Source organism: Ostrea edulis, chromosome 10 (genome assembly GCF_947568905.1).
Source record: "Ostrea edulis chromosome 10, xbOstEdul1.1, whole genome shotgun sequence".
NCBI lineage: Eukaryota > Metazoa > Mollusca > Bivalvia > Ostreida > Ostreidae > Ostrea > Ostrea edulis.
In genome coordinates, this window is record NC_079173.1 from 46519198 (window position 1) to 46536552 (window position 17355).

At 34.6% G+C, this 17355-nt stretch overlaps 1 protein-coding gene across 1 annotated transcript in view; it reads right to left on the reverse strand.

Annotated features, from left to right (window-relative positions):
* Nucleotides 1–17355, reverse strand: part of LOC130050720 (uncharacterized) — a 34691-nt gene that overhangs the window by 16001 nt on the left and 1335 nt on the right. The window lies entirely within an intron of this gene.

The window sequence follows — 17355 nt, forward strand, 5'->3', positions numbered from 1 at the left end:
TGTTATAATAGGACTAGACATGGGTATCATTTTGCATACAATTTAAAGTATGTTTTTGCATATACACATTTTTCTAATGCCTGTACACATTGAATTATTAAACACCAGGCACGTCCTCCTATCCCCTTTACAAGCTATGTTTGTGTGGGGTTTTTTGGAGTTAGATTTTAGGTAGGATAAATCATGGCCCCGTGAGTAGGTTGGGCCACAATACTTAAATAGGGATCAAAGTTTTAGAAGCGAATATGTAGAACAAATCTTTAAATATGGGCCAAGGTGAATCAGGTGAGCGATGTGGCCCATGAGCCTCTTGTTTGAATATGCAGTTTATGCAGGATCAGGATATGCCATTGCCGTATCCGCTAATTAATGAGTCATAATTACCATCATTGTACCACAAAGCAACAGTCACTGTACTGTAGTTCTTTTGCTTAACATTATTCAATTCAGTTTGCCATCATCTTCTTCTAGTCTAAGATGCGCACACTCAATAATAAAAGTTCCAAACACAGAATTGGGAAATGGCATGGTATCGCATACTTTCACATTCAATAGCATCTCCATTAATCAATTTTAACAAGGCATACATGTGCAGTCACTTGACCAAATGCATATCACACTGCAACAGTCCTTCACAACTACCACATCTTTGGGTACCCTTATAATAGAAACATGTCAAATATAACCACAACATGCCAAAATGTTAGGGTCAGTCATTGAAATGCTCTAAATGTTTGATATACAAGCCAAATATTTGTTCTCAACTTCTTTTTAAAATAAAAAAAGGTAGAATAAAAAACAATGGGGTGGATAATTTTGAGAGGGGTGGGCGTGGATCTGTAAATATGAAATTCTATGTGGCCTTAAGTACAGTAAATATGAAAGCAGATCTTAGTATTTAACAATTTTGTTGATCCATAATTTATTTACAGATTTTATATGATCTTATTTTGTATAATTAAAATCTTAGATGATATATGTAGAATAATTATATCATTTAGCAAAATGTAATGATTTGTAAACTATAGATACATATACATGTAGTAAATTTGTGTAACAATTAATCCATTCAACCCAAAAATGAATTTGCATATTTTAATTGATTTTTAGCTCACCTGAACCAAAGGTTCAAGTGAGCTTTTCTGATCACATTTTGTCTGTCGTCTGTCTGTCCGTCTATAAACTTTTCACATTTTCGACTTCTTCTCCAGAACCACTGGGCCAATTTCAACCAAACTTGGCCAAAAGCATCCTTGGGTGAAGGGCTTTCAAGTTTGTTCAAATGAAGGGCCATGTCCCTTTCAAAGGGGAGATAATCACAAAAATAGGGTGGGGTCATTTAAAAATCTTCTCAAGAACCACTGGGCCAGAAGAGCTGAAATTTACCTGAAAGCTTCCTGACATATTGCAGATTCAAGTTTGTTCAAATCATGGCCCCCAGGGGTAGGATGGGGCCACAAGGGGGGATCAAAGTTTTACATAAAAATATATACGGAAAAACTTTAAAAATCTTCTTCTCAAGAACCACTAAGCCAGAAAAGCTGAGGCCAAAAATAAAAATTGATTTGCTTGATGTACTCCGACCGACCAATCAAATTTGCTCCTACCTGACCATTTTTTCCAGCAATTTAAAACTTTGGGGGGGGGGGGGTCCCTTGAAAAATAGAAAATTCTCCTTATTCTAAAAGAAAATATTACAAATTTTCATGATGTTAACCCCCCCCCCAAAAAAAAATACCCTACCTACCGACCCACCTTGAAAAATGTGAGTCGGAGTACATCAAACACAAATATTTTTAATGATGGCCTGAGATTTACATGAAAGCTTCCTGACATAATGCAGATTCAAGTTTGTTCAAATCATGGGCCCCGGGGGTTGGATGGGGCCACAATAGGGGATCAAAGTTTTACATATAAATATATATGAAAAATCTTTAAACATCTTCTTCTCAAGAACCACTGAGCCAGAAAAACTGATTTTTACATGAAAACTCTCTGACATAGTGCAGATTCAAGTTTGTTCAAATCATGGCCCCCGGGGGTAGGATGGGGCCACAATTGGGGGGGAACCCATCAGTAAGCACGCCCCCTACTTCCGGTGTAATGGCAGTAACTGCAAAAATGAAGGCCATTGTGTACAATACTTCATTATCATTTAATGTTGTTCACGTTCTTCTAACCCAGGGATCGAATATTTTCCTACAATTTACAGTGGAATTGTTTTATAGTTTTTTTCTTCTTTATGCATATATGACCCAGTATGTCTCTGCAGAGCACAGATCTACATCTGGCATTTTCTAATGACTTAATGTTCACTATTTTTAGCGATCAATTAAGTTTTTTAAAATTAGTTTTTCAATCAAAATTAGCATAAATATAAATCTATAGCTAACCAGGGGTATGATGCATGTGACCCAAATTTGTCATTATGCAGGGGCCTATATCTATTCTACGAAGTATATTTGATGCGCATTAAAGTTTGAAAATTTTAATTCAAAATATGCATTAAAACCGCTGTTTGAACAAGGCATAAGTATCATTTTAAAGTTACATATGTACATAAGTATCTTTGCTAGATATGATGTTCAAAAAGATTAATCAGTTTTTTTAATTACTGATTAGATCACCTGAGTGGGTATAAGGATTGATAAACTAAGATTTTGAATTTTTAAAAAAGCTAACAGACAGATGAAAGAGCTTGATAAATACCATAATACAGTCCATCATAACATGGGTGCATGAAAATCAGGTTCTAGAGCAGATATTAATATATTAGGTAGAACATTGATGATACGTCTGGTATATGTAAGTTGTAACACCCTCTTCATTAATACTGTGTATTTTGACAAAATAGTATATGAAGTCCAGTGGTTCCATTGAATTTGAACATATGTTGAATAAATATATAGTTAGTAGTGGTAGGGAACAGGTATTGCTTGAATGTGTCTACTAGATTTCTTCTTAAATAACCTTCACTTTAATTTCAGTCAAACATAATTTTGCACCAAAGAGAAAAAGTGGCTTTGACATAACCTAGAAAATACAATATTCATTAAAAAGAGCATGGCACCAGGATAGCTAGATGCCCATATTCCCAGCAAAATGAGCCAGTCCTAAAGAGAGTCCACTAGAGATGAAATAAAACTCATTAAAATGTATTGAGAAAAGGTATATATATACAAGTTTTGATTTGCACCGTAAGAGTATATTGATAATTTGTATTTTGACAGCCTACAACTGAAATACAATGAAAATATTGCTGCAGTACTGTAATTATGTCTCCCCTCTTTCAGGGGAGATATATTGTTTTTGTACTTTCTGTCCGTCTGCCACAAAATCTTGTGAACACTTCTCCTATATGGCTTATCGGATAGACTTGAAACTTTGTACAATGCTTCATTGACATTTGTAGATGTGTATATTGGTGGGACGGAAGGATCCAATTATTTTCCTAAAAGTTAATAGTAGATCTAAGAGGGGTGGAGGATGTAAAATACCTTGTCAACACTTCTCCTCCTATATGGCTTATTGGATAGATTTGAAACTTTGTACAATGCTTCATTGCCATTTGTAGATGTGCATATTGTCGGGACAGGAGGGTCCAATTATTTTTCTAAAAGTTAATAGTAGATCTGAGAGGTGTGGAGGATGTTAAAATAGCTTGTGAATACTTCTCCTATACGGCTTATCCGATAGACTTGAAATTTTGTAGAATACTTCAATGCCATTTGCGATGTGCATATTGCAGGGACAGATCAAAGATCCAAATGTTGTCCCTAATATAGTGGATTGTAGGGGTGGAGGGTGTAAAATAGTGTGTGAACCCTTCTCCTATGTGGCTTAATTATTGAAGTTCATAATGTCTATGTTCCTGCTCATGCTTTATCTTCCATACCATGCAGTACATTAAGGGGTTGGAGGTTTCATTTGGAGCACTTCCAATTTGGGGAGCTGGGGATACATTTGTGTTTCATAAAAACAATCTGAAGTTATGATATATTTGTCATAAAATGTTTATGATATCTGTATCACTTTGAATCTTTAAAAATGATAATTGATATGTGAATTAATATTTACAGCTGATCATTTGATAAACACTTACTTTGTAGAAATAGAAATTATGATTTTTATCTAATTGTACATTTCTTGCTACCTTTTACGAAGACCTTTTACTAATCACTTCTCTAAATATTTTTGCAGATTTGTCAGAATGTTATGCATCATGATCAACAGAAAAAAACTTCACAGGTAGACCAAAGCTGACATGGGATGAGATCCTAAAACGAGACCTAGAGTTTAGAGGATTGGATAGGATCAATCCACTGGGTCGCCAAGTGTAGAAGTACAAACTTCAACCTCGACAGGACAGCCAGGCCTCACCCTTGCAAAAATATTAATTTGGCCTGGATAGTCAAAATGAGTGATGATGATGATATCAAGGTCTGACACTGTAAGCTCAGTAAGGGTAGATGCTGGCAATGGAGCTGTTAAGCAATACAACAAACAGGTTTAACATTGAACATGTTTATATACTTTTTTAGCTCACCTGAGCCAAAGGCTCAAATGAGCTTTTCTGATCCCCTTTGCCTGTCGTCTGTCTCTCTGTAAACTTTTCACATTTTCATTTTCTTCTCCAGAGTGAACCACTGGGCCAGTTTCAATCAAACTTGGTATGCATCATCAATAGATAAAGGGTATGCAAAAATAGGGTGGGGTCATTTAAAAAACCTTTTCAAGAACCACTGGACCAGGAAAGTTGAATTCACATAAAAGGTTCCTGTTTTGTGCAAATCATGGTATCCGGGGGTAGGGTGAGGTCACAATCGAGGATCAAAGTTTTACATTCATATATAGTACAGATTCAAGTTTGTTAAAGGTCATGGCTCACAGGGGTAGAGTGGGGTCACAATAGGGGGTCTAAGTTTTATATGTGAAATATATACAAGGAAAATCTTTTAAAATCTTCTCCTAAAAAACTAGATGCAGAACTAAACCCAAAATCGTAGCTCTTTGAGAAGATATTGGGGCAAGTCAGAGCGCTAGAGCTTCAGATGAACCCCTTATTAAAAATCTTCAATTTACTGCACAGAAAAAAAGTGCATGGTTAAGTCCCTCTGTCACTGCATTCCTGCATCGCTGTCTCATGAATTTAATATTAAATAATTCCTAACATATTTTCCCACTATACTTGTTTCCAAGCATACTTTCAAATATTCCTTAAACCCACATATAACCTAAAAACTCACAGCTTCAAGTGATTTTCTTTGTTGATGTAGCCATGTTAGGTATACGTAGCCAGTCAATTTGAACCCCAGTTCATTTCCATACTCGTACTCATTTTGAAACATAATGTCTGTGTGAACTAATATCCCCACAAATATTTTTAGTGAAATATTTTGGATGAAATCATCCCAGTTGGGTTAAATACTTATTATTCAAAAACTGTAGGTTTGAATATTGAACTAATCTCACAGCTTTCTTAAGTTTGGTCCCCATCCACTCTAGTCTGTTTTTACGCTTAACTATTGAAATGGAGTGTAAGGGATCAGACTAGGCTTTAATAGCATTATCAATTTTCAAAAGCTTTAGAAAAATTATACAATTTTAGGTCACTTGAGTAAAGTCAGATGACATATTGCTATTGGTCTGCGTCCGTTGTAGTCCGTCGATGTTAACAATTGAATATTTTTAACTAAATTCTATAACTGAAAGGTGAAGATAACGAACAGCGATCAATCTACGATTCGAATAACAGAATTCTTTTCAAATTTAGTATGAAGCACACAAATTTACATTAAACCTTCCTGACATAGTGCATATTCAAGTTTGTTAAAATCAGTTCCCGGGAGGTATGGTGTGGTAACAATAGGGGATCAAAGTTTTATATGCTGATATATTTAAAGGAAAAATCTTTAAAGATATCTCTTGAACTATTTAAGCTAGAGCTTTCATATCTTGTATATACAATTTTTATGGCAAAACAAATCTGACCTATTCAGTGTGTCCTGAACTACATTGTGCTTAAGGTAAAACTTATACGGTACCAATTTTGATGCACCAGATGCGCATTTCGACAAATAATGTCTCTTCAGTGGTTGGCGTGGGTTCGAATCCTGCTTGCAACGGTAAGTGAGAAAGTTTCCCAGTTTACTATCGGAAGGTCAGTGGTCTCTTCCCAGGTACATTGTATCTGGGTTCTCTCTTCCACCAATAAAAACTGGGCACCACCAGATAACTGAAAAATTGTTGAGTGTGGCGGAAAACAGCTAAAACAATCAATCATATTATGTTCTTTGACCTTGCGATCCTGAACTCTGAGTTTGACCTACTTTTAAGAAAGTATAACTTATTAAGTATATCCAGGACTATTTTAGATAGGGCTTTCATGTATTGTATATAGATTACTTATGGCAAGGTCTTTCATATCATTCCAAGACCTATGACTTCATACCTTGGTCTTATCCAGAACAGCAATATCATGCCTGTCATATCTTTGTGTTATATGATTTCATTTTAGTAATGTTGTGTTCTTTAGAGGTAGGTTTGGGTCACATTATTCATGAGAATAACGATTGATAAAATAGCATTTAAAAATCAAAACAGCAGGGCCAAGGTGACTCAGGTGAGCGATGTGGCCCCTGGGCCTCTTGTTGATTTCGATATTTGTACAGATATCGTTTGTATGAGAAATGGAACTCTTTTTTTCTTTTACAAATACATGTATTATCATATGGATCCATCTGTGTTGATTATTTAATCAAAGGACTACATTCAATGTGTTAAATGCAAATGTATTGATATGTCTGTGGTTGAATTACTCATGTATGCATACATTTTTTTGGCACATGCAATTACATATATAATGTATATATATATATATACTAATTGTACATATAACATATCCTGTAATATAATAAAATATATGACTGAGAATAAAAGACCTGCTGTTTTCATTGCTACCATGGAACATTAAAAGATTAGAATAATTCAAATATCTTAATGAATTCTGTAATATATGAATTTGATATTTGTATACAATTGCCTCACTGGTGTTCAATGTGAACTTTGGTTTATCATTTCAGTTTGCTCTTTATATCAAAGCAAAATTTAAGACAAATAAGGAATTATTTCCGAAATTGGTTAATATGGTACATTGTAGTAAAATAATCAAGAGTTTATTCATATGAGATAGCTAAATTCCACATGGATAACCAGTGACTGATTCTTAATTGTCAACATTTTCACCAAACAGTTTAGAAATTACCCCGGTACATACTATTGGGGGATTATAAAATTCCTTAAAAAGTGACATATTTTTAAATATCACCTTTTCAAGGAGAAAAATCCCTTTAAGTATATGAATCCTATGAAGAAATTAAACGAGAGGTGGCTATAGGTATATGCGACCCACCTGATCTTTATTTTTCTGCAACATATTCAAGTGTGTTTTTATCACTTGTATGGTGAGATTCATTTGTGGCAAGAGCTGTTATGATGTCTCGAGTCAGAAAGCACCAGAATCCACTAGGAATAGTTTTAGATCTATGGAGCGCCAAATTAACAAACTCAAATATTTGAAGATATCTTTAATTATTTGAAGATATTATCAATTCATTTCATGCACGCAATCAAAGATCTCTTCAAATAATTAATATCTTCAATTCTGCATTATATATATATTGCGAGCATGAATTGAATTATTGATATCATTATTTATTCTGCTGAATTGATGCACGCAATAATTTAATTGTTGCTCTCTTCAAATGAATTATAATTTAATGATACCAACAATAGAATTAATGCATTGCTACAATTCAATTGAAGAGAGCAATAATTCATTAATGCTAACATCACTTAATGTGCACAATAATTGAATTATTGCTCTCTTTTATTGAATTAATGATATCATTAATTAAATTGATGCGTGGAATAATTATTTTAGAGAGATTATCTAATTGAGATATAATCTTCAATTCAAGATATCCACAATTGAATGATTTCTTTAATTGAATTGTTGCTCTTTTAAAACAAAAATGATGCGCGCATTAATTGCTTATGAAATAGCCTTGTATATATAATTAAAAAGATCCTCCATTGAATTAAAAGAGATAATCAAGTCATTCATACAGAGCTCTAAATTAATTTTTGCGAGCAATATTTCCACCACATGGATGTGCGCATCAATTGAATTAATGAGAACGATAATTGATTGATGCGCGTATATTATTGGACTTCAATTTGAGCTTATGTAAAACATTAATAAGATTTTAAAAATCAACCTGGTGAATTTGTATTATAAAGGTCATGAGAGGACACGTCCAGTTTTTGAACAAAAACAGAAGGTAATATATTCCCTTGAATTTGCAATTGGTCATCTCTGTCCTCAGATCGGCAGGGAAAGGAGTGGGGGTCCAAATCACTTTTATGAGGGAGATTATTTCTCATTCGAAGGCGCGAATTGCCAATGTTCAGGGAATGTTTTAAATCTCTACTTGCCTTTCGAGACTGAACTAAGTTCATCAATAAAACTTACAAATATGTAACTTGAATTTTACCTTTCGTTATAATAGTTCAATTTATACGCAATGTACCAGGTTCAATTGTCGGTGTGTTTCAGACGTGGTTAATGAGGGGGGGTGTCCAACACGTAACACGTTTAGGGAAGGGCGTAATGAGTGCCAAAGGCACGAAATCTCTAAACAAAAATATCTAAGATGAAGCAAAATCGTGATTTTTGGGGGTTCTCTATTACAATTTTGTCCTCATATTTCAAGGTGAGATGATAGTCAAAATTGACATAATGTGCATGTACATATCATAAACATGTAGATATTTTTGTAACAGTATATAAAGGAACCGGGAACAAATCCTGATTCTGAAGTTATGTTTATATAAACTGGTGCTATAAACCGGATTTTCAAAGAATTTATGGTTTTTGCAACGTTTGATTAAAGTTTTCTGTAAGGTCACATCTATGTAGTTACATATATAAACAGAATGTTCATGAAAATGTTCCCTTTTAGAGTGGAATTAAGATATCGCGTAACATTTCTTTACAAAGATATCTAATTTTTATTCATGTCAAAAGTCAACAAAAAACTTAAAGTGATACAAAAAATGTATATAATTATGAATACTTGTTTTAGATCCTTTAGGCACTGTATTACAGAATTTTGATTTCATTTATCAAACTTTTTGGTCGAATTACTACAGAGTCTAGCCCGTACAGCATGCATTGGCAAACGAGGGAGTCTATAATCATAGAAGTATATATACAGGGCCGTAAATTACATGGAGGCGGAGGAGGCAGCTGCCTCCTCCAACTTTTGAGCCAAAAAAAATTAAAATTTAAAGTTCATTAGAATTTATGTTGTTTCCAATAACTAAGAACATGATACCTCCCTTAAAAAGCATTCCAAATCTTTCTTTTAGAATGAGTTAGTCAAGTAACATCTTAGAAGGCCCTAGAATCAAGGATTTTGCACGAAACGTGTTCAGTGTGCACAAAATGTGCTCAGCGTCTGGGGGCCCCCAGACCCCCGCCTAATTTCCTGCCTCCTCCAAATTGAAGGTTAATTTACGGCCCTGATATATATAATAATGATGATTATCATAAGTTATTATTACATTAAAAGTCATCATTATGGACACTGCTACCCCTCCCCCCGACCTGTCGCGGTAGCTCATTGGTAGAGCGTTCGCTTCGTAACCGGGAGGTCGTGAGTTGAAGCATCGTTCATGCGTCAAACCTAAGACGTTAAAATTGGTAGTGTTAATTGCTCCTTCGCCAAACGCTCGACATTTAGAAGTGAGAATCACGGATCTTTTGGATGTGACCTTATAAACGTATATCCCTTGTCGTACATGTAGTAGGTGTTGGCACGATATTTCAAAGAACCCTCACTGCTACGACCCTGAACCCTATGGATACATTGGATGGGTCTAAATTCGTGGTACTCCGCTTAAAGCTGGTTACGTCTCAATATGAATAAAATATTCTCGACGGGACGTAAAATATATAATCAATCATCCAATCAATACTACCCCCCCCCTTTATTTTTTATTTTCTTGCGGCGATAATTTCAACGAAATGTGTGGATTCCCTGTCTATCCCATCCCAATTTCGATTTATGTCATCGTTTCACGCTTTTTTGTAAGCTTTAGAGATTTGGTCTTATTTATTTAGCGTGGTGAGAATGATTGTTTGGATGTTTCAGAGTGTTTGATTGCCCGTGTGTATCAGAGTGTTTAGCTGGCTGCGTGTATCAGAGTATTTAATTGCCCGTGTGTGCCAGAGTGTTCAATTGCCTGTGTGTAAAGGAAAGTGTTCAATTGACCGTGTGTAAAGGAATGTGTTCAATTGCCTGTGTGTAAAGGAAAGTGTTCAATTGCCCGTATGTAAAGGAAAGTGTTCAATTGCCCGTGTGTAAAGGAAAGTGTTCAATTGACCGTGTGTAAAGGAAAGTGTTCACTTGATAAGCAAAAATTCAAGGAGTGAATAAAACGATATTTCACAAATTTCGACCGCAGCAATGTCTTCTATGTTGTTTTTAGTATCAAATAGTAAATTTTCGTACTAAAATACCAATAACTGTAGAAGTGTTCAGTTGCAGGTGGGAAGTTAAGGTGTTCATTTGACACGCGTTACACGTATGTGTGTGTGTGTGTGTGTGTGTGTGTGTGTGTGTGTGTGTGTGTGTGTGTGTGTGTGTGTGTGTGAAACAACAAAAACTAATGCAAGATTTATTTCACAATACACAACAAATGATAGATACCTATTCAAATACGTAAAAATACGTGTGAATATGACAAAAGTTATTCAATTCAATCAATTTTCAACCGCCAATGGTCTCGCATTCGGTATCCTATACCATGAGCCCAATGATGTGCACGTACTGTACTTTCCGGTGATTGGCCTCACCACAAATTCTCAAGAAATTGCACAAAAACAAAAACAGTGGTTAAACCGAGGAATATTACTGACTGAAGCACGGTAATAAATCTGGAATTCGCCTAACTTACTACAAATTATTGCTTATTATGTATATAATCTACCGTGACTATATGTGACGCTTGACAGTTTCCCGCCACAAGAAAATTCAATACACAGTTTCTCGTGCAGAATCGATTGCTCGCAGCGCCAGTGAAGTATTTGTATGTATAAACTGACAACGCTGGTAATCGTTTATATTTATGTATTCAGTGTTAATCATACAAGACTTACAATATTATTAATGTGTAATCGTTCCACAAGGATACACAGCAACACACCACCATTCACTCTCCAGACCAGACGACAACAACCTCGTACATGCGCATCACACACGGTGTCTAGTTAACTCATACCTGCACATACTCAAACCACACTACAATATGTTTCGCAAACCATCCTCACCTTCACGTTCGTATATTTTGAGTAAATGGTTGAGACATAGTCCAGAACCTGCCACATTTTCAGCTGTGGGCATCTTTATAATACCTTTTGCAATAAGAGGGTGCAATGAATTTATATATTTTGCCTTTTCTCTGTTGAACTGAAGTTGGTTATGAACAGCAGATGGAGGGAAACTGTAGGCAGCAACCTCATGAGGATCCATCTTTGTGTGAGAAATAAGAGCCTCATAAGAAGTTCAAAGCAACACCTTGATTAAATCCTCCTGTTTATAAGACGACTGTGCAGGGAAGGCTTTCTTCAGAATAGGTATACTGCCAATAAGTCCAATAACGCTCTCACAGAACAGGGCTTTACATTTCAAGTTAATCAATGCAGACACCATAACAGGAAAATCAAATTTCTGCCCATTATGAGCAATGAGAAAAACACAGGAATGCCTTTTTAACCACTTGCAAATTTTTTCCCCATCAGTGCAAAATTTCTCTACCTGGACTTGCTGACCATGCACTGTCATAGTGCGACTGTTGTGGAGAATGATGCCGGTGATCTGTTGTGCATTGGAATACATTGGCAATTCTGGGTAAACATAAGTAGATAACTCCTTATCTGATCCTATCACTGAGGCTGCAATTTGTGTGATATGTGGGTGTTTCCTTCCATGTACTGAAACAATAATGTACATTATAAGCTTTTTTTTCAATCGAAAAAAGAAATCAATCACTTGATATGGAAGTATGTCTATGCAATTGTTAATGTACCTAAATCAGTAGTCTCTAAGTCAAAGGAAATGAAGGTGGAGTTTTCTCCAGCTAGCACAGGTTTGAAGTTTCCACGAGTCACAGCCCCAGGTAAGTGTTCCACATCTGCATCAGCATCATGCCCAATACCTGTGTGAAATTTACAATAAGAAATTTAAAACGTTATGACAATCTCTATTAAACAATATAATAATAAGGGTAAGTTAAACGGACATAAAATATAAAATCTGTGATACCGCACTGGTATGAAGATCCTTCCAGTGCCTCATTTGCACTTTGAGTCACAGCACGCCCCCGCTGCAGTATCATATGATGTCTTTTGGTGGAAGGCAAGGCAGATTTTTCTTGAACCCTTCTTATGCTCATTTGCTGATCAGCATATACTTCCGTAAATTTTCCAGGAGATATCCCAGCCTGTTTATTAACCTTTAAATATAATTTAGGTCTTTTAAATTACAAAAAAATATGATACAAGAAATATATATATTATTAATTTATGCCAATGATGACTGCCCTATCTACATGTACGAGTATACATGTGTTACTGTTAAAACTTAGGGGATACTAATGTCACTTACAGTTCTGGTTTTACAGGTCCTGTTTTCAATCCAATTTTCTGTGTTAAAAAAACAAAACTGTAAAAACAGAAATCATACAACAAAAATTAAACATAATGCAGAACAATGCACCATAAATTAAAGAATAGAATTTGAACAAAGGAATTAATAAAAATTGAAACAACTGTTAAAATGTGATTTATTAAATAATGAATAAATATATCAAACAATGTAAAACAAATTCCAATTACCTGTGTAATATACTGTCTTCCCTCGTTGATGCAAGCAGCTGTTGCAGCAACATAGAAATCAATGGATTCTGAGTTCCCGTAATGAAGTCACTTCGGTGCTCGTAGTGTAACCTCCCGATTTGCGTGTTCACACTGTTGTCTAGATCCTAAATCAGCATACTCTTCGACATTACAAATAACTGGCTCAAACACTTTTTTCTAGTTGTAATCTGAGATTTTCATCTTTGAGTGATGCTTTATATGGTAAGCTTCTATGGGTTTACGTTTGAATCCGCAGAATCTTCGATGGCATAGTGAGTGATCTACAAACTGATGATGGTTGCTTTAAGGTTTTCTTCCATACTCGTCTTATTCCCTTGGTTTTTGGCGAAAGCATATTTAACACACCTTTGTATATGTTGAATCACAGTCTTACTCAGATTGTATTTTATGGCATACAAGTGTTTTTCAATGTTCTTGAGAACATGATTTCGATCATACCGCTTTTTCAAGGATAAATTCAAGTCCAATTTGACATGAACCAACATAGTTGTATCGCCATCTTCAACCAAAATTTCAACTGGTGTTCCCTCCTCTGCTAATTCTCTAATACCTTGAACTCCGCTTTTGCACTCCATGAGTTTGGCACTCCCAACATGGTTTTTGACACATATGTGATCGCGGACCGGCATATTTCTCCTTCACCAACTACATGTTCCACACTTTGGATGACGCACCAATGACTTAATCACCTTTTCCACGTATTTTGCCTTGCTCATGAATAATGTGTGTGCTGAAAATAAAATACAAGGTATAAGATAAACTTGCTGCAAAAACACAAAACAACACAACAAATTAATGCAATTGTTAAAGAGTTGAATCTTAAAATTCATATAGTTTTCTCTAGAATATAAATATTCTTACATGTAAGGTTATCAAATCCCCTTTTGTGCCAGGCTGTATCAACAGCTGCCGACATCCCCTGTCTGTTTTTACATGGATACTTAGTAAAAGTCTCAAACCCCTTCTGCTTTTCACAACCTTGTTTCTGTTTTCCTTTTTTTTTTAAATCGGGAAGCTTAAGGAGTTTGCAATACACTTTGCACTAGATGTGGAGCATTACAAGGATTTTTCAATCTAAAAAGAAAAGTACTTGCCAAGAAGCTTAATATGAGAGCACTTACAACAAATGCAAGTTTATTTTAATATATTATTTTTATACATGTAATCCAGGTATTGTTTACAGTGATAATTTAATATATATCATTTACGCTGCACATCAGCTCAAAACAATACCTTTCAGGGCAGGTTTCACTTGATGGGGTATGTAGGGGAGTATCTAGCATAGGTTGGTTATCAATCTTTGACAGCTTTCTAAAAGACAAAAAGTCAAAAATAAATATATTTGCATGAAAATGAAGTTCATAGAGCATCTCTATATTCTATATAAATGCATATATACAGGTATATTTTACAAAATGGGATTTTTTCTACATGGATTTTAAACTAAATCAATGTTGTCACCGTCATCTGTAAGAGTGTGATAAATAGTAGACTCATTGACAATTAAGGAGGTATGCTACACCAGAGAAATTTGATGTAGATGAAAAGTGTAGGATATGTACAAAAATATTTTGAATTTGAAAATTTTCAAATTTGCTTTATTTTGTCAAAAAATACAGTTTTAGTAGAAGGTAATCTGAAAAAAAAATTAAAACCCCTGCTGGACTCGAACCTGCGACCTACAGTTCAGCAGTCGGTATTGTTTTTTTTTTTTTCTCTTTTATTTCGGTATTGTAACCTACTGAGCTACTCGGCTAGGTATTTAAATGGAAAAGGAAAAGTCAAATATTGCTGATATCGATTTTGTCATCCATGTTTTTAAAGGAAGTCAGCCATTATGACGATGTAGAGTACTACCTTAATACCTTTCTGGAGAAGTAAGCAACACTGGTTATTGGAACACTACAGGGATTGTGCAAACTGCCATCTCCACTCATTGTTTCTTCATCGGAAAAATAAAATACTGAAGAGGAATTGACTGCCAATAGTTTTCTAAAATAATAAATACAATCTTTCACAAAATCGGGGGATTTTTACGGTCTGTAATGAATCTTAATTAAATGAACAGATTGATTTAATATATTTCCTTAATTGTGAACACTGTAAATATCTCTCACAAATTGTGAATATTCTCAAAAAATAAACTAGTCTAAAATATATTTTTTTCTATATCAACCTAGTTTCTGGTGGTGCATCGGGCAAGGGATATACACCCAACTCGTCAATGACCTATCCTATGGACTTCAATTCCTCTTCACTTTCAGCTCCTGCAAATTCTCGGTGTGAAAGAGGAACATAAATAGTTATATAAATCAAGTTACTTTGTATTCTTAAATTTACCTCAAACGTAATTTTCCTTCCAAAGAATACCAATATAATCATACAATTAAAAAAAATACAATACACATATATTTTATTTGGAAGCAATCACTGGTTGGGATAAAATATCATAGGATATTCCCGCATATGCCTCACCCACGGTGCCAGGGGCCCTTTTGATTTGATGCATCTTTTTAAATTTATCACACATACACACGCGTTTCTTTTTTTCGGAGTAAAATTGAAAAAAAAATCTAAACAATTTCTAGAAATATTTCAAACATGTTACCGATCTTCTTCAGTCGTGTTAACTATTGTAGCATTGTTTATTATTATAATATTTATTATTCATACTTCGTTATGACAGATAAACACGACTGAAGAAGACCGGTAGCATGGTCGAATTATTTCTGGAAAGTATTTAGATTTTTATATATAAACACATTGTACTCAGTCTCTTTTTGTACTTTTTTATACTCTAAAGAGCCGAACTACACGGTGAAAGCGCTAAGTGTAATTAATTAAATGTGGATCATGTGTACTTAGTCATCGTTGGATATTTTTTTTTTTACTTATTACCTATACCATGGACATTTTCTGCAATTTTACTGTATAATTTACCTAATAACATGTGTATACTTTCAAAAAGAAATTTTAAATGTATAGGATATATATATATATATATATATATATATATATATATATATATATATACCAGCACAAAATACACACACATATATACATACATACATATATACACATATACATGCATGCATGATATTACGTTATGCATAATAATACATCAAATACATACTTTCAAATATATGCGACATAATTATATACATTTGGATTTGGGAAGGTGTACATACACGTACATATAGACCTACACCGCAGGTGCTTTAAATGACACCCAAGGTTTAGATTTCAATGAATGAAAAAGTAAAGATAAATGTCGTCTTCACTAACCTGTACCAAGTTTTGTGCTTAGGACAAAACATGACATCCCAGCTTTCTTTTTATTGTCCCTGTGTGTTTTTGCCACACAGAACCAGATTTACTTCCCCGCATTCTACATTCATGCATTTTGCGAAAAGATATCCGCCTAGTCCAAGTCGTAGCTCACCAACAATATTCAAATAAGTTAACGGCACAGGTCCTAACTTGCAGTATTTGCAACTTCGAAGATTATCTAGAAGCGCACCAAATTCAATAATTCTTCGTCCGTACTACCAGCTGTGTTTTTCCGCATATTTCCCTAACTTTATGTTGTTAAACAGAGGACAGTTGGAATCCTCACATGGATCATTCTCACATGTATGACTCGTAATTATTATCCTTCAATACCCTCTGTATGCCATGAGAAGTCTTGGATATCTTTCCTCCAGAAAACCGATCTTTGTTAGCTCGGGTCGGCGCCACTTATACGGACGATAAATCTGCTCTAGGAATTTAACGCGTTCCGAATAAACGATAACTCTAGCAGTTCCGGAAATTACCGAAGTCGAAAACATCGGATGATTTCGTAACTTTAACCGGATATGCTCTATTATACATTGAATACCTTAATATTAAACAGTACCTCTATTTATAACCAATACTGTAATTAAAAGTAAACACTACCTCTTATCATAACCACACTGTAATTAAAACTAAAGGCTACCCCTATTTATAGCCCACACTGTAAATTAAAATTAAACACTACCTATAATTATAACCCACATTGTAATTAACATTAAATACTATCTCTATTTAAAACCAACACTGTAATTAAAACTAAACACTACCTCTATTTATAACGGATACTGTAATTTAAACTATACACTGCCTCTATTTATAACCCACACTGTAATTATAAAACTAGACACTACCTCTAATTATAACTCACACTCTAGTTAAAAACAAACACTACCTCTAATTATAACCCGAACTGTAATTACAATACTAAACATTACCTCTAACCATAACCCACACTGCAATTAAAACTAATCACTATTTCTAATTATAACCGACTCAGTGATTGAAACTAAAACTAC